This window comes from Procambarus clarkii, chromosome 63 (assembly GCF_040958095.1).
Source record: "Procambarus clarkii isolate CNS0578487 chromosome 63, FALCON_Pclarkii_2.0, whole genome shotgun sequence".
Taxonomy (NCBI): domain Eukaryota; kingdom Metazoa; phylum Arthropoda; class Malacostraca; order Decapoda; family Cambaridae; genus Procambarus; species Procambarus clarkii.
Window position 1 is genome coordinate 3,772,499 of NC_091212.1, and position 26,397 is coordinate 3,798,895.

Here is a 26,397-nt window from a genome sequence, read left to right on the forward strand (position 1 = left end):
TTCTAATATCTCTGTGGCTCATTTGGGCACTCAGTTTCCACCTGTGTCCCCTTGTGCGTGTGCCCCTTGTGTTAAATAGCCTGTCTTTATCTACCCTATCAATTCCCTTGAGAAACTTGAATGGGGTGATCATGTCCCCCCTAACTCTTATGTCTTCCAGCGAAGTGAGGTTTAATTCCCGTAGTCTCTCCTCGTAGCTCATACCTCTCAGCTCGGGTACTAGTCTGGTAGCAAATCTTTGAACCTTTTCCAGTTTAGTCTTATCCTTGACGAGATATGGACTCCATGCTGGGGCTGCATACTCCAGGATTGGCCTGACATATGTGGTATACAAAGTTCTGAATGATTCTTTACACAAATTTCTGAATGCCGTTCGTATGTTGGCCAGCCTGGCAAATGCCGCTGATGTTATCCTCTTGATATGTGCTGCAGGAGACAGGTCTGGCGTGATATGAACTCCCAAGTCTTTTTCTTTCTCTGACTCTTGAAGAATTTCCTCTCCCAGATGATACCTTGTATCTGGCCTCCTGCTCCCTACACCTATCTTCATTATATTACATTTGATTGGGTTAAACTCTAACAACCTCTTGTTCGACCATTCCTGCAGTTTGTCTAGGTCTTCTTGAAGCCTCAAACAGTCCTCTTCTGTCTTAATCCTTCTCATACTTTTGGCATCGTCCGCAAACATTGAGAGAAATGAATCAATACCCTCCGTGAGATCATTTACATATATCAATGTGTGTGTGTGTGTGTGTGTGTGTGTGTGTGTGTGTGTGTGTGTGTGTGTGTGTGTGTGTGTGTGTGTGTGTGTGTGTGTGTGTGTGTGTGTACACACTCAATTGTGCTTGCGGGGGTTGAGCTCTGGCTTTTTGATCCCGCCTTTCAACGGTCAATCAGCTAATGTACAAGTTCCTGAGCCTATATAGTTCTATATAGTCTCTATGGGCTCTATAGAGTTTGTGTGTGTGTGTGTAGAAGGGTAGGTGGGAAGTACTCAGTTGTGGTGGCGTGTCCCTCCCGACGTTTACTGTGGCTACACTGTTGTTTTATTCACAGAGCGTTGACACCGGAAGTTTATTCCTCTCCCCCCCCCCTCCCTCCATATTCTGCCTCGGTGCTGTGAAACCACTCCTTGGGTCGGGTGGCATTTTTCATGCAGACACAGTAGTATGTTGCGTGTACTCTTCTTTCGATCTGTATTACACACTCGCACCAACACAGTATTTACTTTTATTTGTTCTTGAGGACGCTTTTGAGTTTTGTTTTGTAAATGAGGATTTCATGGGCTCTGCAGAATTTGTTTTATAAAAAAAACATTTTAATTGGTTCGCGTCAGTAGCATATGAACGATGATGGCGGGCGATTGCAGTTTGTGTCGTCGTCGTCGTGGTGACTGGCCTTATACATTACTTTTTCGTTTCCAGTGACGGTGTACTGCGAATCTCCTTCACCGGTGTCTTAGGGGGCACCGACCTCCCGCACCCGCCGTCACTCTCAACTTCCTGTTCTTGTGAACAGCTTGGGTGTGTTGCCGTTTGACAGCGTGCTTGAAGAAAATAAGAATAAATGTTTTATGCTACATGAGAAAAGTGGTTAAATATTGGAACCCCAGAAGTCCTTTATTTGTTTAATCCCAAATTGTAAAGTTTTAAAAGGGACAATCCCAGATGCATGTGTGGGGGTAACATTTAAGTGTTGATAAAGAAGGAATATAATAGATAACTCTGTTTGCTTTCTTTTAAGTTTTCCAGAGTGACTTTGGGAATAGGTAAGTGCGCGCGTTTAATGTTGTGACCATTTGAAACATTAAGGGTGTATACACTAGTAAAAAACAAGCGGGGAGAGAGGCTAAACAAAAACACAGTTCCCTCGGGTAAACCTGACAAAAGGATGGACGGGGACATTTATTCCTGATTTATATATTGTGTTTAGGCTGAGTAAATACCAGGAGAGTGCATGTTACTTGGAAAATACTATGGCTTTCCCGTCACATAAACACCCAAAACTTCCTTGTCTGCAGTTACTGTCCACACACTGTTAGTGTGTGTGGCCTCGTGGGCACGCGACTGGTCTCTGCTGCTCCTGACATGGCCCGCAACCACTTGGAGGCCATGGCAGAAGTTAATAAAGTGGTCTAAAGAGTTTCGGCCAAGTTACAGGTCTGTGTTCGATCCCCGATGATGGTCCAGATGCTTGGGCACCATTCCTTCTCTCCGGCTTACCCTGATCCTTGTCTTCATATCCCTTCCAAATGCTATAGAGCCTAACTTGGAAGGGATAGCACTATATCGCGCTCCCGTTTTTTTATTATTATTTAAATATATAAGAGTTCTTATATTCTTGTGCAGCCACTAGCACGCATAGCGTTTCGGGCAAGTCTTTAATCCTAATATTCCCTAGAATACGACCCCGCCAAATCGTTTAACAACCAGGTACCCATTTTACTGTTGGGTAAACAAAGGCTACAGTTAAGGATTGGCGCCCACTAAATCCTCCCCAGCCAGGATACGAACCCAGGACAAAGCGCTCGCGAAACGCCAGGCGAGTGTTTGCCTCTACACCACGGGGACTGCCTAATTAGTGTAAATAATTAATGTAACGACTCGTCTGCCTTTCCGTGTTCCTCAATTTTACTCTTATTTTATTACTATATTTAGTCACATTGCATGCTAAGCGTGCAAGATCTAGGATCAATAATCATTCCAAATTTGATTATGTGCGACGTGTTGTCATAGCTTTCTTTCTCAAACTGCTGTTATTTCACACATCCCATGGAAGATGGCTCTCATAAATGGATTATATAATATAATAATAATAATAATAATAATAATATGGGTATCACCTCTGGTGCAATTGTAGGGATCCATAGCCTTGGAGAATGGAATGCAGAGCATCCAGAGAAAAACTTGCCATTTAACTTGACACATTAACTTTAATTTCGAAGTTCGAATCGAGGTTGCTAAATTGTAAAGTCTGGATGAGGTTGGGCCAGTGAGAGTGTGAAGAACTTGGACGTTGACCTTGTTTTATTGTCAAACTAAATTACTTTCTTGTAAGAGAACTTGAACTTGAAACGGCTTTATTTAAATAACACTTTAAGATTATTTAATTTAATATTTTATTTAAAGAGGAGGTTCCCAGCAGTTGGTGTGTGACAGAGGCCACATCTGCATCACTGTAACCATTTTCATCACTGTAACCATCTTCATCACTGTAACCATCTTCATCACTGTAACCATCTTCAACACTATAACCATCCTCATCACTGTAACCATCTTCATCACTGTAACCATCTAATCACTGTAACCATCTACACTACACACGACCAGCCTCATCACTGTAATCATTTTTACCATCTTCCACGCCTTCCCCTCCCCCTTCTTCCTCGCCACCATTCCCCCCCCCCTTCCTCTCTCCTCCTCGCCCCCCCCCACTCATTTTCTTCCTCTTGTTTATCCATATTTTAGTATTTACAAAGGCTACAGGGGGGAGAGGGGCGGCATTTTTGTTCTTATGAATATTTATAATACAGAATTTGTATTGTATATATATATATATATATATATATATATATATATATATATATATATATATATATATATATATATATATGTCGTACCTAGTAGCCAGAACGCACTTCTCAGCCTACTATGCGAGGCCCGATTTGCCTAATAAGCCAAGTTTTCCTGAATTAATTGTTTTTCAACGCCCTAACCTACCTAACCTAACCTAACCTAACTTTTTCGGCTACCTAACCTAACCTAACCTATAAAGATAGGTTAGGTTAGGTTAGGTAGGGTTGGTTAGGTTCGGTCATATATCTACGTTAATTTTAACTATAATAAAAAAAAATTGACCTCATACATAATGAAATGGGTAGCTTTATCATTTCATAAGAAAAAAATTAGAGAAAATATATTAATTCAGTAAAACTTGGCTTATTAGGCAAATCGGGCCTTGCATAGTAGGCTGAGAAGTGAGTTCTGGCTACTAGGTACGACATATATATATATATATATATATATATATATATATATATATATGTCGTACCTAGTAGCCAGAACTCACTTCTCAGCCTACTATGCAAGGCCCGATTTGCCTAATAAGCCTAGTTTTCATGAATTAATGTTTTTTCGACTACCTAACCTACCTAACCTAACCTAACCTAACGTTTTCGGCTACCTAACCTAACCTAACCTATAAAGATAGGTTAGGTTAGGTTAGGTAGGGTTGGTTAGGTTCGGTCATATATCTACGTTAATTTTAACTCCAATAAAAAAAAATTGACCTCATACATAATGAAATGGGTAGCTTTATCATTTCATAAGAAAAAAATTAGAGAAAATATATTAATTCAGTAAAACTTGGCTTATTAGGCAAATCGGGCCTTGCATAGTAGGCTGAGAAGTGAGTTCTGGCTACTAGGTACGACATATATATATATATATATATATATATATATATATATATATATGTCGTACCTAGTAGCCAGAACTCACTTCTCAGCCTACTATGCGAGGCCCGATTTGCCTAATAAGCCAAGTTTTACTGAATTAATATATTTTCTCTAATTTTTTTCTTATGAAATGATAAAGCTACCCATTTCATTATGTATGAGGTCAATTTTTTTTTATTGGAGTTAAAATTTACGTAGATATATGACCGAACCTAACCAACCCTACCTAACCTAACCTAACCTATCTTTATAGGTTAGGTTAGGTTAGGTAGCCGAAAACGTTAGGTTAGGTTAGGTTAGGTAGGTTAGGTTGTCGAAAAAACATTAATTCATGAAAACTAGGCTTATTAGGCAAATCGGGCCTTGCATAGTAGGCTGAGAAGTGAGTTCTGGCTACTAGGTACGACATATATATATATATATATATATATATATATATATATATATATATATATATATATATATATGTATATATATATATATATATATATATATATATATATATATATATATACATATATATATATATATATATATATATATATATATATATATATATATATATATATATATATATATATATATTACTACCGGGGCAAACATATTTTATTCATACTTAAATAGAGAGGAAATTACTGCGACATACATGAACATATGAGTTAAGTGAATATGGCATGAATGATCACATTGCTTGCCTGTTATATTTGTATGGAAATTTAAAGAACGACTATTGGTAATTGAGATCATTAGGTGTTGTGAGACAGCTGTCGATGCTGAAGAATGCTTTTATATAAGAATGCCAACACTGGCTGTTGAGTTTGTACCACAGCTGAGGGTGTAGTGGGCCGGCTACTACACCCGCTCCACGACAACACGAGTAATAATAAAATGTATGAACATTTCCCCATACAGGTCTGACTACTTTTATTGCGCTTCGTAAAAAGCGTGGTTCTTAGGTCTAAGCCCGATTTCCCATACCGCCGCCGCCACCCTCCTCGACTCCACCACGACACAGCCCTCCACCATTCTTCCCTATCGATACGACATCACTCGATTACGTTATCCACCTGCCACTTCTCGACATTGATGAATAGCTTTCAAGAAAATTTTGCCGACTTTTCTGGGTGTGGTGTCTGGAGCAAGCCACCTTGACGGGCTTCTGTACATTCTGTGATAGTATTGTACGCTCTCAAGATAACCTTAAGAATGAGGTCAGAGTGGGGTTTGCAACTTTAAATTATATTACTTCTAAAGGTCACGTAACTCGAGACGTGATTAATCCGTGATGTGGGTCACTTTTATCAACAGTTTCAGTGCCCAAACCCCCGTCCCATCCCAAATCCTTATTCTGACCCCTTCGCTGTGCTATATAGTCGTAATGGCTTGGCGCTTTCACCGGATAATTCTCTCACCAGTGCCCAAATTGTGTCGTTCCGGTAGGATTAAACACCCCATCCTACTCAAGTCAAAGTACTCTTAGTAACGGTGTGGTCGAAAGTACAAGTATGTCGTGATGGACCATCAAAAAGTAGACTTCTGGTATTGCATACGGACAAACCGGAAACGCTTTTATATTTGTTGCTAATAAAACCTAACCTAAGCATCCTAGGCCTAATGCAAGCTTTCTTAGGCCTGATATAGTACATGTATGTACTATACTACGCCTAGGAATATTTAAGTTTGGTTTTAGCTTTATTTTGTCCTGGCTATAAAAAAATAGTACAAAAAAGCGGCTTACTGGTGCTCCAAATAATTCAATAATGTGTAACATCATCACAAACTGAATTAGTGGCTTGATCAAATTCTGATCAAATTAATCCTTTCAAGTTAGGGGCCTTTAAAGAGACCTGGTCGACAACCGGGCCGCGGGTACGCTAAGCCCCGAAAACACCACCTTAAGGTGGCCTCCTATGACAGCCAACGAGATTGCATATTTAAGTATTCTTTACTAATGTAATATTTTTCATTAATGTAACAATAATATTGTTCAAGAACAAGAGGTGGACAAAAGTAATAACGAAGCCGATCGGCCGAGCGGACAGCACGCTGGACTTGTGATCCTGTGGTCCTGGGTTCGATCCTAGGCGCCGGCGAGAAACAATGGGCAGAGTTTCTTTCACCCTATGCCCCTGTTACCTAGCAGTAAAATAGGTACCTGGGTGTTAGTCAGCTGTCACGGGCTGCTTCCTGTGGGTGGAGGCCTGGTGGAGGACCGGGCCGCAGGGACACTAAAAGCCCCGAAATCATCTCAAGAAGAAGATAGTGGTGCGAACACCTAAGCCACCGAGCCTAACAGGAAGAGTGGCTTGTTTCCACTGGCATTCGTTGAGGGAGAGGTTAACAACTTTTTCCAGCATGGTCTTCAGTAAGAGGTCATACTCTTCAAGCTTTCGGCTGTCGTAAGATGGGACGCACCTCAGAAAGTAGGTTAGCCTCGGAAGGGAAAGGCATTTGGTGAGGAGATAAAAAGCATCGTGGGCATCGATGTCACCTATTCTGTCTTCCATCCTCCTAAGGTCTGCGAGTTTCTTGTCAAGGATCTCCTCAATGGCGTTAGACCCGAGGGGGGGCTCCAAGGAGGGTGCTGTTCTCGGCCCTAATGACATGTTCTCCAGGCAAGGCAGACCTTATTCTAGCTACGATGTCTGGGCTGGAGGAGACTACTTCACACTTGGAAGGGTTCAGTACAAGACCCAGGCTTACTTCTTGCTCCCTTATTTTCCTGATATCTGACAAGAGATGGTCTACGGTGCCAGCTATAGTGCCATCATCCAAAAACTAGATGTTGAACTCGCTGGACAAGCGTTCGGTGATTTATTTTAAGACTAAGCAGAAAAGAAGGGGAGCAAGAGGATCACCTTGCTGAACACCTTCACATGATCTGATTTCATGTTCACCAAAGAGCAGTTTTGACTCTCTATATATATATCTATATATATATCTATATATATAGATATATATATAGATATATATATAGATATATATATATATATATATATATATATATATATATATATATATATATATATATATATATATATATATATATATATATATATATATATATATATATATGTCGTACCTAGCAGCAAGAACCCACTTCTCAGCCTACTATGCAAGGCCCAATTTGCCTAATAAGCCAAATTTTCATGAATTAATTGTTTTTCGACTACCTAACCTACCTAACCTAACATAACCTAATTTTTTCTTCTACCAAACCTAACCTAACCTATAAAGATAGGTTAGGTTAGGTTAGGTAGGGTTGGTTAGGTTCGGTCATATATCTACGTTAATTTTAAGTCCAATAAAAAAAATTGACCTCATACATAATGAAATGGGTAGCTTTATCATTTCATAAGAAAAAAAATAGAGAAAATATATTAATTCAGGATAACTTGGCTTATTAGGCAAATCGGGCCTTGCATAGTAGGCCAAAAAGTGCGTTCTGGCTACTAGGTACGACATATATATATATATATATATATATATATATATATATATATATATATGTCGTACTTAGTAGCCAGAACTCACTTCTATGCCTACTATGCAAGGCCCGATTTGCCTAATAAGCCAAGTTTTCATGAATTAATTGTTTTTCGACTTCCTAACCTACCTAACCTAACCTAACCTAACGTTTTCGGCTACCTAACCTAACCTAACCTATAAAGATAGGTTAGGTTAGGTTAGGTAGGGTTGGTTAGGTTTGGTCATATATCTACGTTAATTTCAACTCCAATAAAAAAATATTGACCTCATACATAATGAAATGGGTAGCTTTATCATTTCATAAGAAAAGAATTAGAGAAAATATATTAATTCAGGAAAACTTGGCTTATTAGGCAAATCGGGCCCTGCATAGTAGGCCGAGAAGTGCGTTCTGGCTACTAGGTACGACATATATATATATATATATATATATATATATATATATATATATATATATATGTCGTACCTAATAGCCAGAACGCACTTCTCAGCCTACAACGCAAGGCTCGATTTGCCTAATAAGCCAAGTTTTCATGAATTAATTGTTTTTCGACTACCTAACCTACCTAACCTAACCTAACCTAACTTTTTCGGCTACCTAACCTAACCTAACCTATAAAGATAAGTTAGGTTAGGTTAGGTAGGGTTGGTTAGGTTCGGTCATATATCTACGTTAATTTTAACTCCAATAAAAAAAATGACCTCATACATAATGAAATGGGTAGCTTTATCATTTCATAAGAAGAAAATTAGAGAAAATATATTAATTCAGGAAAACTTGGCTTATTAGGCAAATCTGCCCTTGCATAGTAGGCATAAAAGTGCGTTCTGGCTACTAGGTACGACATATATATATATATATATATATATATATATATATATATATATATATATATATATATATATATATATATATATATATATATATATATATATATATATATAGATATATATAGATATATATATATATAGATATATATATAGATATATATATATATATATATATATATATATATATATATATATATATATATATATATATATATATATATATATATATATATATATATATATATATATATATATATATATATGTCGTACCTAGTAGCCAGAACGCACTTTTTGGCCTACTATGCAAGGCCCGATTTGCCTTATAAGCCAAGTTATCCTGAATTAATATATTTTCTCTATTTTTTTTCTTATGAAATGATAAAGCTATCCATTTCATTATGTATGAGGTCAATTTTTTTTTATTGGAGTTAAAATTAATGTAGCTATATGACCGAACCTAACCAACCCTACCTAACCTAACCTAACCTATCTTTATAGGTTAGGTTAGGTTAGGTAGAAGAAAAAATTAGGTTAGGTTAGGTTAGGTAGGTTAGGTAGTTGAAAAACAATTAATTCATGAAAATTTGGCTTATTAGGCAAATTGGGCCTTGCATAGTAGGCTGAGAAGTGGGTTCTGGCTACTAGGTACGACATATATATATATATATATATATATATATATATATATATATATATATATATATATATATATATATATATATATATATATATATATATATATATATATGTCGTACCTAGTAGCCAGAACGCACTTTTCAGCCTACTATGCAAGGCCTGATTTGCCTAATAAGCCAAGTTTTCATGAATTAATGTTTTTTCGACTACCTAACCTACCTAACCTAACCTAACCTAACTTTTTCTGCTACCTAACCTAACCTAACCTATAAAGATAGGTTAGGTTAGGTTAGGTATGGTTGGTTAGGTTTGGTCATATGTCTACGTTAATTTTAACTCCAATAAAAAGAAATTGACCTCATACATAATGAAATGGTAGCTTTATCATTTCATAAGAAAAAAATTAGAGAAAATATATTAATTCAAGAAAACTTGGCTTATTAGGCAAATCAGGCCTTGCATAGTAGGCTGAAAAGTGCATTCTGGCTACTAGGTACGACATATATATATATATATATATATATATATATATATATATATATATATATATATATATATATATATATATATATATATATATTATATATATATATTATTTATTTATATATTTATATGCGAACATGACTGAATGGGTCCCAAGCCAAAATGCAACTGAAAACTCCATACCCTAGAAGGATTCGAACCAGCAGACAGACAGGAGCACTATGCACCTTGGTGTACCTGGAATCCTAACCACTAGACCACACGGGTTGTAAAAAAGAAACAAGTAACACTTACTGGGCCTGCTAAAGGCTTCTCTTAAGGTTATCCTGAGATGATTTCGGGGCTTTTAGTGTCCCCGCGGCCCGGTCCTCAACCAGTCCTCCACCCCCAGGAAGCAGCCCGTGACAGGTGACTAACACCCAGGTACCTATTTTACTGCTAGGTAACAGGGGCATAGGGTGAAAGAAACTCTGCCCAATGTTTCTCGCCGGCGCCTGGGTTCGAACCCAGGACCACAGGATCACAAGTCCAGCGTGCTGTCCGCTCGGCCGACCGGCTCCCCCAGGCTTAGGGTCTGAGCAGGAATATCCCTGCAAAAAAATTAAAAAAACAGCCCTTCCCTTCATCACCACCCCCTTACCCTTCACCAACAAATCTACCTGTCATCACCACACCTATCATTCAAAACCGTCCCATCCATTCACCACCTTCCCAACACTTCATCACCTTCCCTACCCTTCTCCACCACCCCTACCCTTCACAACCTTCCATACCCTTCACCACCTTCCCTACCCTTCACCACCTTCATTATTCTTCACCACCTTCTCTACCCTTCACAACCTTCCCTACCCTTCACCACCTTCCCTACCCTTCACAACCTTTCCTATCCTTCACCACCTTCCATACCCTTCAAAACCTTCCCTTCCCTTTACCACCTTCCCTACCCTTCACTACCTTCCCTACCCTTCACCACCTTCATTATTCTTCACCACCTTCTCTACCCTTCACAACCTTCCCTACCCTTCACCACCTTCCCTACCCTTCACAACCTTTCCTATCCTTCACCACCTTCCATACCCTTCAAAACCTTCCCTTCCCTTCACCACCTTCTCTACCCTTCACCATCTTCGCAACCCTTCACCACCTTCCCTGCCCTTCCCTTCCACCCCTAACCTTCACATCCTTCCCTATTATTCACCACCAGCTCTAACCTTCACAACCTTCCCTACCCTTCACCACCTTCCCTACCCTTCACCACCACCCCTAACCTTCACCACTACCCCTAACCTTCACATCCTTCCCTACTCTTCACCACCTGCCCTACCCTTCACCACCACCCCTAACCTTCACCACTACCCCTAACCTTCACCACCTTCCCTACCCTTCACCACCACCCCTAACCTTCACCACTACCCCTAACCTTCACAACCTTCCCTACCCTTCACCACCTTCCCTACCCTTCACCACCACCCCTAACCTTCACCACTACCCCTAACCTTCACAACCTTCCCTACCCTTCACCACCTTCCCTACCCTTCACCACCACCCCTAACCTTCACCACTACCCCTAACCTTCACAACCTTCCCTACCCTTCACCACCACCCCTAACCTTCACCACTACCCCTAACCTTCACAATCTTCCCTACCCTTCACCACCTTCCCTACCCTTCACCACCTTCCCTACCCTTCACCACCTTCCCTACCCTTCACCACCTGCCCTTCCTTTCATCACTACCAAAAAACTTACCCTCCTTCCCTACCCTTCACGACATTCCCTACCCTTCACAACCTTCACTACCCTTCACCACCTTCCCTACTCTTCACAACCTTCCCTACCCTTCACCTCCTTCCCTACCTTTCACCACCTTCCTTACCCTTCACCACTTTCCCTACCCTTCGCGACCTTCCTTACCCTTCACAACCCTCCCTACAGTTCACCACTACCTCTAAACTTCCCCACCTTTACCACCCTTCACCATCGCCCTTACCCTTTACAACCTTCCCTACCCTTCACCACTACCCCTACCCTTCACCACAACCTCTACCCTTCACCATCTTTCCTACCCTTCCTACCTTCCTTACCTATCACCACCTTCCCTACCCTTCACCAACTCCCATACTCTTCACCACCTTCCCTACCCTTAACTCTATTCCCTATCGTTCACCCCCTTCACTACCCTTCACCACCTTCCCTACACTTTACCACCTTCCCTACTCTTCCCCACCTTCCCTACCCTTGACTTACTACCCTACCTTCAACACCTTCCCTACCCTACACCACCTTCCCTACCCTTCGCAACCTTCCCTATCCTTCACCACCTTCCCTACCCTTCGCAACCTTCCCTATCCTTCACCACCTTCCCTACCCTTCGCAACCTTCCCTATCCTTCACCACCACCCCCTAACCTTCACCACTTTCCTTAACCTTAAAAACCTTTCCTATCCTTCACCACCACCCCTAACCTCCTCCACCTTTCCTAACCTTCACCAATTTCCCTACCCTTCAGAACCTTCCCTATCCTTCACCACCACCCCTCACCTTCAACACTTTCCCTAACCTTCACAACCTTCCCTACCCTTCACCACCTTCCCTACCCTACACCACAACCCCTGACCTTCACCACCTTCCCTACCCTTCACCACAACCCCTAACCTTCACCACTATCCCTAAACTTCACCACCTTCCCTAGCCTTCACAACCTTCCCTACCCTTCACCACCTTCCCTACCCTTCACCACAACCCCTAACCATCACCACCTTCCCTTCCCTTCACCACAACCCCTAATCTTCACCACTATCCCTAAACTTCACCACGTTCCCTAGCCTTGACAACTTACCGTACCCCTCAGCACCTTCCCTAACCTTCACCACCTTCCCTACCCTTCACTACCACCACCACCTTCCCTGAACTTCACCTCCACCCCTAAACTTCACCACGTTCCCTACCCTTCACCACCACCCCTAACCTTCGCCACCTTACCTACCCTTCACCACCACCCCTACGCTTCACCACCTTCCCTACCCTTCACCACCACCCTTAATCTTCACCACAACCCCTAACCTTCACCACCTTCCCTACCATTTACCAACTCAACTCTTCACCATTTTCGTTCAGCCCTATAATCGTGCCACTTACATGTTCCCAGTTGCTGAGTCTGAAACAACAACAACAACTACCCTACCTTTAACCACGTCAACTCCACTATACCCATTAAGTTCATCTCATTAACAATGTCCAAATAAAATTTTTCCCTAACTAATATAAATTATCTAAGATATTAAAAGTTATTGGGAGGGCCAGCGTCACTTTAGCGGAGATACAAGTTCCCTGGACCTTGCCGCTGGAAGCCCCTGGACCTGGCCCCTGGAGGCCCCTGGAGGCCCCGTGACTTGGCCCCTGGAGGCACCTGGACCTGGCCGCTGGAGGCCCCTGAAGGCCCCAGGACCTGGCCTCTGGAGGCCCCTGGAGGCCCCGTGTCCTGGACTCCTGGAGGCCCCTGGACCTGGTCCCTCGAGGCCCCTGGAGGCCCTAGGACCTGGCCCCTGGAGGCCCCTGGAGGCCCTTGGACCTGGCCCCTGGTCCTTGCTCCCGGAGGCCCATGTACCTGGCTCCTGGACTTGGCCCCGGGAGGCCCCTTGACGTGACCTCTGGAGGCCCCTGGTCCTGGCCCCGGGAGGCCCCGAGACCTAGCCCCTGGAGGCCCCGGGACCTGACCCCTGGAGACCCCGGGACCCGGTCTCTGGAGACCCAAGGACCTGGCCCCTGGAGGCTCTGGGACCTGGCCCCTGGAGGCCCCGGGACCTGACCCCTGGAGACCCCGGGACCCGGTCTCTGGAGACCCAAGGACCTGGCCCCTGGAGGCTCTGGGACCTGGCCCCTGGAGGCCCCAGGACCTGGACCTGGCCACTGGAGGCCTCTGGACCTGGCCCGTGGAGGCCCCTATACTTGGCTAGGGGCCTCCAGGGGCCCCCTGGATAGTGATAACCCCTGTAGGTTATCACTATGCACTAACCATGTGTAGTGATAACAGTGTGTAGTGATAACAGAGTGAAGTGATAACAGTGTGTAGTGATAGACGTGTGTAGTACTATCCGTGTGTAGTGATAACAGTGAGTAGTGATAACCGTGTGTAGTTATAACAGTGTGAAGTGATAACAGTGAGTACTGATAACCGTGTGTAGTGATAACAGTGTGTAGTGATAACAGTGTGTAGTGATAAAAGGGTGAAGTGATAACCGTGTGAAGAGATAACAGTGTGTAGTGATAAAAGGGTGAAGTGATAACAGTGTGTAGTGATAACAGTGTGTAGTGATTAGAGTGTGTAGTGATAACTCCGTGAAGTGATAACAGTGTGTAGTGATAACAGTATATAGTGATAACAGTGCGTAGTGATAACCGTGTGAAGTGATAACAGTGTAGTGATAACAGTGTGTAGTGATAACCGTGTGAAGTGATAACAGTGAGTAGTGATAACCATGTGAAGTGATAACAGTGTGTAGTGATAACAGTGTGTACTCACCTAGTTGTGTGTAGTGATAACAGTGTGCAGTGATAGCAGTGTGCAGTGATAACCGTGTGTAGTGATAACAATGAGTAGTGATAACAATGTGCAGTGATAAGCGTGTGAAGTGATTACCGTGTGTAGTGATAACAGTATGTACTGATAACAGTGTGAAGTGATATCATTGTGTAGTGATAGCCGTTTGAAGTGATAACCGTGTGTAGTGTTAACAGTGTGTATTGATAGCCGTGTGAAGTGATAACAGTGTGTAATGATAACAGTGTGTAGTGATAACAATGTGTAGTAATAACCGTGTGAAGTGATAACAGTGTGTAGTTATATCAGTGTGTCGTGATAACCGTGTGTACTTATAACAGTGTGAAGTGATAACAGTGAGTAGTGATAACCGTGTGTAGTGATAAGTGTGTAGTGATAACAGTGTGTAGTGATAACCGTGTGAAGTGATAGCAGTGAGTAGTGTTAACAGTGTGTCGTGATAACAGTGTAAAGTAATAACCGTGAGCAGTGATAACAGTGTGTAGTGATATTAGTGTGAAGTGATAACAGTGTGTAGTGATACCTGTGTATAGTGATATCTGTGTGTAGTGATAACCACGTGAAGTGATAACAGCGTGTAGTGATAAAAGTGTGAAGTGATAACAGTGTGAAGTGATAACAGTGTGTAGTGAAAACAGTGAGTAGTGATAATAGTGTGAATTGATAACAGTGTGTAGTGATAACAGTGCGTAGTGATAACCGTGTGAAGTGATAACAGTGTGTATTTATAACAATGTGTAGTGATAGCCGTGTGAAGTGATAACAGTGTGTAGTGAGAAAAGTGTGTAGTGATAACCGTGTGAAGTGATAACAGTGTGTAGTGATAACAGTGTGAAATGATATGCGTGTGTAGTGATAACTGTGTCTAAAGATAACAGTATGTAGTGATAACAGTGTATAGTAATAACTGTATCAAGTGATAACTGTATTTAGTGAAACATTGTGTAGTGATAACCGTGTAGTGATAACAGTGTGAAGTGATAACAGTGTGAAGTGATAACAGTGTGTATTGAAAACAGTGAGTAGTGGTAATCGTGTGAATTGATAACAGTGTGTAGTGATAACATTTTGTAGTGATAACCGTGTGAAGTGATAACAGTGTGTAGTGATAAAAGTGTGAAGTGATAACAGTGTGTAGTGATAGCAGTATGTTGTGATAACAGTGTGTCGTGATAACCGTGTGAAGTGATAACAGTGTGTAGGTATAACAGTGTGAAGTGATAACAGCGATTAGTGATAACCGTGTGTAGTGATAACAGTGTGTTGTGATAACAGTGTGTAGTGATAACATTGTGTAGTAATAGCTGTGCTTAGTGATAACCGTGTGTAGTGATAACCGTATGTTGTGATAACAGTGTGTAGTGATAAGCGTGTGTATAGTGATAACCGTGCGAAATTATAACGTTGTGAAGTGATAACGGTATGAAGTCGTAACAGTGTGTAGTGATAATCGTGTGTAGTGATAACCATATGATGTGATAACAATGTGTAGTGATAACCATATGATGTGATAACAATGTGTAGTGATAACCATATGATGTGATAACAATGTGTAGTGACATCCGGGTGTAGTGATAACCGTGTGAAATGATAACCGTGTAAAGTAATAACCGTGTGCCGTGATAACAGTGTGTTGTGATAACAGTGTGAAGTGATAACAGTGTGTAGTGAAAAAAGTGAGTAGTGATAATCGTGTGAACTGATAACAGTGTGTAGTGATAACTGTGATGTGATAACAGTATGTAGTGATAACCGTGTGAAGTGATAACAGTGAGTAGTGATAACCATGTGAAGTGACAACAGTGTGCAGTGATAACAGTGTGTTGTGATAACAGTGTGTAGTGATAGCCGTGTGAAGTAATACGTTTTAAGTAATAACAGTATGTAGTGTTAATTGTGTATAGTGGTTGCCGTGTGTAGTGATAACCATGTGAAGTGATAACCGTATGTAGTGATTACAGTGTGTAGTGGTAACCGTGTGTAGTGATAACCGTGTGAAGTGGTAACGGTGTGAAGTCATAACTGTGTGCAGAGATAACCGTGTGAACTGAGTGCAGTGTGCAGTGATAACAGTGTGTAGTGATAACAGTATGTAGTGATAAGAGCGTGTAGTGATAGCCCTGTGAAGTGATATCCGTTTGAAGTGATAACAGTGTGCAGTGATAACAGTGTGTAGTGATAAGTGTGTAGTGATAACATTGTGTAGTGATAACCGTGTGAAGTGATAACAGTGAGCAGTGATAACAGTGTGAAGTGATAACAGTGTGTTGTGATAAGTGTGTAGAGATAACAGTGTGTTGTGATAACCGTGTGAAGTGATAAAAGTGTGTAGTGATAACTGTGTGTAGAGATAACAGTATGTAGTGATAACAGTGTGTTGTGATAACCGTATCTAGTGATAAATGTAAGTAGTGAAACATTGTGTAGTGTTAACCGTGTAGTGATAACAGTGTGAAGTGATAACAGTGTGAAGTGATAACAGTGTGTAGTGAAAACAGTGAGTAGTGATAATCGTGTGAATTGATAACAGTGTGTAGTGATAACAGTGTGTAGTGACAAGAGTGTGTAGTGATAACTGTGTGAAGTGATAACAGTGTGTAGTTATAACAGTGTGTAGTGATAACCGTGTGAAGTGATAAAAGTGTGTAGTGATAACTGTGTGTAGAGCTAACAGTATGTAGTGATAACGGTGTGTTCTGATAGCCGTATCTAGTGATAAATTTATTTAGTGAAACATTGTGTAGTGATAACCGTGTAGTGATAACAGTGTGAAGTGATAACAGTGTGAAGTGATAACAGTGTGTAGTGAAAACAGTGAGTAGTGATAATCGTGTGAATTGATAACAGTGTGTAATGATAACAGTGTGTAGTGAGAATAGTGTGTAGTGATAACCGTGTGAAGTGATAACAGTGTGTAGTAAAAACAGTGTGAAGTGATAACAGTGTGTAGTGATAAAAGTATGTAGTGATAACAGTGTGTAGTGATAACCGTGTAAAGTGATAACAGTGTGTTGTTAAAACAGTGTGAAGTGATAGCAGTGAGTAGTGTTAACCGTTTGTAGTGATAACAGTGTGCAGTGATAACAGTGTTTAGTGAAAACAGTGTGTAGTGATAGCTATGTGTAGTGATAACCGTGTGTAATGATAACCGTATGTTGTGATAACAGTGTTTAGTGATAAGCGTGTGTAGTGATAACCGTGCGAAATTATAACCTGTGAAGTGATAACGGTATGAAGTCATGACAGTATAGTGATAATTGCGTTTAGTGATAACCATATGATATGATAACAGTGTGTAGTGATAACCGTGTGTAGTGATAAACGTGTGAAGTGATAACCGTGTAAAGTAATAACCGTGAGCAGTGATTACATTGTGTAGTGATATTAGTGTGAAGTGATAACAGTGTGTAGTGATAGCTGTGTATATTGATATCTGTGTGTAGTGATAACCATGTGAAGTGATAAAAGCGTGTAGTGATAAAAGTGTGAAGTGATAAGAGTGTGAAGTGATAACAGTGTGTAGTGAAAACAGTGAGTAGTGATAATTGTGAGAATTGATAACAGTGTGTAGTGATAACAGTGCTTAGTGAAAACCGTGTGAAGTGATAACAGTGTGTATTTATAACAATGTGTAGTGATAGCCGTGTGAAGTGATAACAGTTTGTAGTGATAACAGTGTGAAGTGAAAAGAGTGTGTAGTGATAAATGTGTGTAAAGATAACAGTATGTAGCGATTACAGTGTGTAGTAATAACCGTATCTAGTGATAACTGGATTTAGTGAAACATTATGTAGTGATAACCGTGTAGTGATAACAGTGTGAAGTGATTACAGTGTGAAGTGATAACAGTGTGTAGTGAAAACAGTGAGTAGTGATAATCCTGTGAATTGATAACAGTGTGTAGTGATAACATTTTGTAGTGATAGCCGTGTGAAGTGATAACAGTGTGTAGTGATAACAGTGTGAAGTGATAACAGTGTGTAGTGATAACAGTATGTTGTGATAACAGCGTGTAGTGATAACCGTGTGAAGTGATAACAGTGTGTAGGTATAACAGTGTGAAGTGATAACAGCGAGTAGTGATAACCGTGTGTAGTGATAACAGTGTGTTGTGATAACAGTGTGTAGTGATAACAGTGTGCAGTGATAGCTGTGCATAGTGATAACCGTGTGTAGTGATAACCGTATGTTGTGATAACAGTGTGTAGTGATAAGCGTGTGTAGTGATAACCGTGCGAAATTATAAGGGTGTGAAGTGATAACGGTATGAAGTCGTAACAGTGTGTAGTGATAATCGTGTGTTGTGATAACCATATGATGTGATAACAGTGTGTAGTGACATCCGGGTGTAGTGATAACAGTGTGAAGTGATAACCGTGTAAACTAATAACCGTGTGCAGTGATAACAGTGTGAAGTGATAAGTGTAGTGATAGCCGTGTAAAGAGATATCCGTGTGTAGTGATAACCGTGTGAAGTGATAACAGTGTGTAGGGATAAAAGTGTGAAGTGATAACAGTGTGAAGTGATAACAGTGTGTAGTGAAAACAGTGAGTAGTGATAACAGTGCGTAGTGATAACCGTGTGAAGTGATAACTGTGTGCAGTGATAACAGTGGGTAGTGATAACCGTGTGTAGTGATAACAGTGTGTAGTGATAACCATGTGAAGTGATAACAGTGTGCAGTGATAACAGTGTGTTGTGATAACAGTGTGTAGTGATAGCCGTGTGAAGTAATACGTTTTAAGTAATAACAGTATGTAGTGTTAACAGTGTATAGTGTTTGCCGTGTGTAGTGATAACCATGTGAAGTGATAACCGTATGTAGTGATTACAGTGTGTAGTGGTAACCGTGTGTAGTGATAACCGTGTGAAGTGGTAACGGTGTGAAGTCATAACTGTGTGCAGAGATAACCGTGTGAAGTGAGTGCAGTGTGCAGTGATAACAGTGTGTAGTGATAACAGTATGTAGTGATAAGAGCGTGTAGTGATAGCCCTGTGAAGTGATATCCGTTTGAAGTGATAACAGTGTGCAGTGATAACAGTGTGTAGTGATAAGTGTGTAGTGATAACATTGTGTAGTGATAACCGTGTGAAGTGATAACAGTGAGTAGTGATAACAGTGTGAAGTGATAACAGTGTGTTGTGATAAGTGTGTAGAGATAACAGTGTGTTGTGATAACCGTGTGAAGTGATAAAAGTGTGTAGTGATAACTGTGTGTAGAGATAACAGTATGTAGTGATAACAGTGTGTTGTGATAACCGTATCTAGTGATAAATGTATGTAGTGAAACATTGTGTAGTGTTAACCGTGTAGTGATAACAGTGTGAAGTGATAACAGTGTGAAGTGATAACAGTGTGTAGTGATAACAGTGTGTAGTGACAAGAGTGTGTAGTGATAACTGTGTGAAGTGATAACAGTGTGTAGTTATAACAGTGTGTAGTGATAACCGTGTGAAGTGATAAAAGTGTGTAGTGATAACTGTGTGTAGAGCTAACAGTATGTAGTGATAACGGTGTGTTCTGATAGCCGTATCTAGTGATAAATTTATTTAGTGAAACATTGTGTAGTGATAACCGTGTAGTGATAACAGTGTGAAGTGATAACAGTGTGAAGTGATAACAGTGTGTAGTGAAAACAGTGAGTAGTGATAATCGTGTGAATTGATAACAGTGTGTAATGATAACAGTGTGTAGTGAGAATAGTGTGTAGTGATAACCGTGTGAAGTGATAACAGTGTGTAGTAAAAACAGTGTGAAGTGATAACAGTGTGTAGTGATAAAAGTATGTAGTGATAACAGTGTGTAGTGATAACCGTGTAAAGTGATAACAGTGTGATGTTAAAACAGTGTGAAGTGATAGCAGTGAGTAGTGTTAACCGTTTGTAGTGATAACAGTGTGCAGTGATAACAGTGTTTAGTGAAAACAGTGTGTAGTGATAGCTATGTGTAGTGATAACCGTGTGTAATGATAACCGTATGTTGTGATAACAGTGTTTAGTGATAAGCGTTTGTAGTGATAACCGTGCGAAATTATAACCTGTGAAGTGATAACTGGATTTAGTGAAACATTATGTAGTGATAACCGTGTAGTGATAACAGTGTGAAGTGATTACAGTGTGAAGTGATAACAGTGTGTAGTGAAAACAGTGAGTAGTGATAATCCTGTGAATTGATAACAGTGTGTAGTGATAACATTTTGTAGTGATAGCCGTGTGAAGTGATAACAGTGTGTAGTGATAACAGTGTGAAGTGATAACAGTGTGTAGTGATAACAGTATGTTGTGATAACAGCGTGTAGTGATAACCGTGTGAAGTGATAACAGTGTGTAGGTATAACAGTGTGAAGTGATAACAGCGAGTAGTGATAACCGTGTGTAGTGATAACAGTGTGTTGTGATAACAGTGTGTAGTGATAACAGTGTGCAGTGATAGCTGTGCGTAGTGATAACCGTGTGTAGTGATAACCGTATGTTGTGATAACAGTGTGTAGTGATAAGCGTGTGTAGTGATAACCGTGCGAAATTATAAGGGTGTGAAGTGATAACGGTATGAAGTCGTAACAGTGTGTAGTGATAATCGTGTGTTGTGATAACCATATGATGTGATAACAGTGTGTAGTGACATCCGGGTGTAGTGATAACAGTGTGAAGTGATAACCGTGTAAACTAATAACCGTGTGCAGTGATAACAGTGTGTTGTGATAACAGTGTGAAGTGATAAGTGTAGTGATAGCCGTGTAAAGAGATATCCGTGTGTAGTGATAACCGTGTGAAGTGATAACAGTGTGTAGGGATAAAAGTGTGAAGTGATAACAGTGTGAAGTGATAACAGTGTGTAGTGAAAACAGTGAGTAGTGATAACAGTGCGTAGTGATAACCGTGTGAAGTGATAACTGTGTGCAGTGATAACAGTGGGTAGTGATAACCGTGTGTAGTGATAACAGTGTGTAGTGATAACAGTGTGTAGTGATAACAGTGTGTAGTGATAGCTGTGTGTAGTGATAACAGTGTGTAGTGATAACAGTGTGTAGTGATAACAGTGTGTAGTGATAACGGTGTGAAGTAATAACGGTATGAAGTCATAACAGTGTGTAGTGATAATCGTGTGTAATGATAACCATATGATGTGATAACAGTGTGTAATGATAACCGTGTGTAGTGATAACCGTGTGAAGTTATAACCGTGTAAAGTAATAACCGTGTGCAGTGATAACAGTGTGTAGTGATAACACTGTGAAGTGATAACAGTGTGTAGTGATAGCCGTGTATAGTGATATCCGTGTGTAGTGATAACCGTGTGATGTGATAACCATGTGTAGTGATAAAAGTGTTAAGTGATAACAGTGTGAAGTGATACCAGTGTGTAGTGAAAACAGTGAGTAGTGATAATCGTATGAATTGATAACAGTGTGTTGTGATAACAGTGTGTAGTGATTAGAGAGTGTAGTGATAACAGTGTGTAGTGATAACTGCGTGAAGTGATAACAGTGTGTAGTGATAACAGTATGTAGTGATAACAGTGTGCAGTGATAACCGTGTGAAGTGATAACCGTGTGTAGTGATCACAGTATGTAGTGATAACCGTGTGAAGTGTTAACAGTGTGTAGTGATAACAGTCTGTAGTGATAACCTTTGAAGTGATAACAGTGAGTAGTGATAACCATGTGAAGTGATAACAGTGTGCAGTGATAAAAGTGTGTAGTGATAACAGTGTGTTGTGATAGCCGTGTGCAGTGATAACCGTTTATAGTGATAACAGTGAGTAGTGATAACAGTGTGCAGTGATAACCGTGTGAAGTGATAACCGTGTGTAGTGTTAACAGTATGTAGCGATAACAGTGTGAAGTGATATCAGTGTGTAATGATAGCCTTGTGAAGTAATACGTTTGAAGTGATAACAATGTGTTGTGTTAATAGTGTGAAGTGATTGCCGTGTGTAGTGATAACCGTGTGAAGTGATAACCGTATGTAATGATTACAGTGTTTAGTGATAACCGTGTGTAGTGATAACCGTGTGAAGTGATAACGGTGTGAAGTCATAACAGTGTGCAGAGATAACCGTGTGAAGTGAGAGCATTGTGCAGTGACAACAGTGTGTTGTGATAACAGTATGTAATGATAAGAGTGTGTAGTGACAGCCGTGTGAAGTGATAGCCGTGTGAAGTGAGAACAGTGTGTAATGATAACAGTGTGTAGTGATAAGGGTGTAGTGATAACAGTGTGTAGTGATAACCGTGTTAAGTGATAGCAGTGAGTAGTGATAACAGTGTGAAGTGATAAAAGTGTGTTGTGATACAAGTGTGAAGTGATAACAGTGTGAAGTGATAACAGTGTGTAGTGATAAAAGTGTGTAGTGATTAGAGTGTGTAGTGATAACAGTGTGTAGCGATAACTGCTTGAAGTGATAACAGTGTGTAGTGATAACAGTATGTAGTGATAACAGTGCGTAGTGATAACCGCGTGAAGTGATAACAGTGTGTAGTGATAACAGTGTGTGTAGTGATAACCGTGTGAAGTGATAACAGTGTGTAGTGATTAGAGTGTGTAGTGATAAAAGTGTGTAGCGATAACTGCGGGAAGTGATAACAGTGTGTAGTGATAACAGTATATACTGATAACAGTGTGCAGTGATAACAGTGTGTAGTGATAACAGTGTGTTGTGATAACCGTGTGCAGTGATAACCGTGTGTAGTGATAACTGTGAGTATTGTTATGATCTCAGCCTGTAGGAGAAACGAGTCTCACCTTTGAGAGTTATTCAGCAAGCCTGACCTAACCAGAAGATCTAAGAAATATAGAGGTGATAACACATATTTAAAATAGCTGGTTGGATATGATGAACAATTTAAAATTATGGGCAGTGAAGAAGAAACAGATAAATGACTGGCTAGGAGATATGAACATTTTGATGGAGGCGTGAGGTTCGCTTCTGGAGGGCTTTGACCTCACTTGAGTGCCAGACATCGCAGGGGAAAGCCGCGCTCCGTTCGAACTCCCGTCAGAAGGGAACCGCTAGTGATATATCTCGAAGAGAAGAGAAGTGTGCAGACGTACCAGGTGTGGAATCGAGCTGGGGACGTGAGGTCTCAAGTCGTGGGCGACGAGGAGTGTTTATTAAACCGCCCAGAGGCATTATTGTGGGCCGTGGCAGCGCCCTGACCAAGCTTCGTCAGAGGGAGGAGCGCCCTCGACTAGAAAATCTGTGGTTTGTCTTTGGGGAGGAAGTTGCTGAGAACTTCGAAGCCAGCACAGATGAAGTAGTTGATGAGACTCCAAGGTAGTGGAGCAGAGGACCTCGAGCTGTGAGAAGCAGTGAAGAGGAGTGTCACTTGCTTCTGTAGAGGTGGTGAAGCACCATAGTTGCTCGAGGGAACTTCATGGTGTAGCAGCCAAGAGAGCTGTGGAGGACCCTAGCAGAAGGGTGAAGCACCGTAGTTGCTCAAAGAAACTTCATGGTAGCAGCCTGGAGGAGCTGCAGAGGATCCTGGTAGTTAAGCCCAGAAGAACTTGAAGATATCAGGGTAGTGAAATTCCAGAGGTGGAAGGGAAGTTCTGGTGGATTACTTGTAGGGAGTTCATAGTGTTTGGTTGTCATTAGTGTGCAAGACGCAGTGAGAGGTGAGTGGTTGTTTGCATTCTCACGTCAAGGAGTGTTTTATACTGAAGTTTAGAGTTACAGACGTAGGCTGGATTACCTACAGACGTATGCGTTCTAGGACTGATAGAGTGATCGATTGGTCATTGTTGTGTATCAATGAACATTTATACTGATATATGTTATTGCATTCAAATGCTGATTTTCTTTGTACACATTTATAGATACATATATATATTCTCTTGCTGATGGTGCAACAGTGTATGTAGACTTGATCAACTTGAGGAGGTTGATAGTATCAGGTGATGAACCAGGAGATAGGATACCACTTGATAAGCTGATGATAGAGTTCTGATGATGTTGAAGTGCAACCTGATTGTAATAGTATAGAGTATAGGATTCATTATTATTATATGTGTATGTATCGTGTATGTGCTTTGTCCAGTAAATGTATCCCAATTTGCTGGTGTTTGCCCTTGTCCTAGTGAGGCTTCCCATGAAATAGTACAGAAGAAGAGAGAGAGAGAGAGAGAGAAAGAACCAAGAACCACTGCTGTGGACAGGGCAGAAGGTAATACTAATAAGTCAAAAGGGGATTGAGGAGATCATATCGCCTAAGGAGAGAATGGGGAGTCACAGCGGCTCGAGTGGGTGTGTGCACGTGACAATGAGGCTAATTATTGGAGCTGCATCCCCTAAACGTGTGACGTTGAGCCCCTCTCCAAGAGCCACAAGCGCCTATGGTGATCTCCTAGTGAGGTATAAGCACTCTACTGAGTTGTGGGTTGGGTTGTCCGTAGAGAAGGATCAACACGATAACACCACCAACACACAATCTATAATAAATTGGGGGCCGGTCCGGGAGAGATAACTGACACACCCACACCCTGTCCAAGAGTGGATTTGTACACCCTTGCTGAAATAGATAAACTGTGTGACCGCAGGTGTATATTCTCTCTCTTGGGAAGACTCATAGGACAAAGATGGATAACGTGCAAGCATTTGTGGAGTCAGGCAAGCCTGAGGACTTAGAAGGTTGCACGAGGGATCAATTGAAACAAATAGCAGAAAAATGTGGCATTAGGTTGAAAGCATCTAAAGTAGCTGGGATGAAGGATGAGATCCTGAGACAGTTGAGAGCCAGAAGTGAAGTGGCAGAACAATGAGCCCAGAAAGGAGCTGAAAGTGGAAAGGAGGACGATGGGCAGGATGAAGTGAGATCCCAGGGATCAAGTAGGAGCAGCAAGAGCAGCCGCAGTAGCAGGAGTAGCCGAAATAGGAGCTTGGAGAGATTCCAGTTAGAGCTCCAGATGCAGCAACAACGAGAGGACAAGGAGAGACAGTTCCAGCTGGAAAAGATGAAGTTAGAACTCCAGATGAAAAGGGAAGTAGAAAAAGAGAAAACCAGAATGAGGGAACTCGAGTTGGAACAAGAGAAAGAAAAAGAGAAAGCAAGACTAGAGGTGGAGAAAGAAAAAGAGAAAACCAGAGTAAGAGAACTGGAGTTGGAACAGGAGAAAGAAAAAACCCAAGTCGAAAAAGAAAAAGAGAGAACAAAACAAATGCAGATAGAAGCGAACAGAACTTTGGCTGAGCAAATGATCGAACATGGGTTGCCAGAGAGCACCACCCAGGTATCACACTCACAAGATGTTAGGGTTAGGGAGAAGGACATTTCCTTGTTTGTTCCCGAAGAGGCAGAGAGTTTTTTCGAGCACTTTGAAAAGGTAGCCAGCATCAAGGAATGGCCAAAGGAGGAATGGGCCCAGCTGGTCCAGTTAAGATTGACCGGTGCAGCCAGGGAGGCGTACACCCAATTGTCACTGGAAGAGTGCCAGGATTATGCCACAGTAAAGAGCAGCATATTGCGCTCGTTTCAGTTAACCCCAGAAGCTTATAGAAAGCGCTTCAGAGAGATGGTGAAGGTTGGAGCGTGTACTTTTGCTGAGACAGTAAGAGATCTGGAAAGACGATTCCGGAAATGGATTGAGGCTGCTGGAGTTGGATCTTACGCTGACCTGAAGCAATTGATGGTCATGGAGAAGTTCTGGGAGATGATGCATCCCGAAACGAAGTTCAAGATCCAAGAAGCAGGGATAAAGGAGGTGAAAGATGCCGCAGATAGGGCAGATATGATTACTGAAGCGTACAAGAGTTTGAGGGAGAACAGAGTGAGAAGCGAGGCGAGACGCAGCAATGGCAGATCCAGTGGAGTCTGGGGAGGAAGAAATTATGAAAGACCCAGAAGAGTCTGGGGTGAAAAGAGTTTTGATAAATGGGCAGATAAAAGTAAGTACCCTAAAACTCAGAAGAGTAGGTCGCGCACTTCGTCTGAAAGTGAAGATG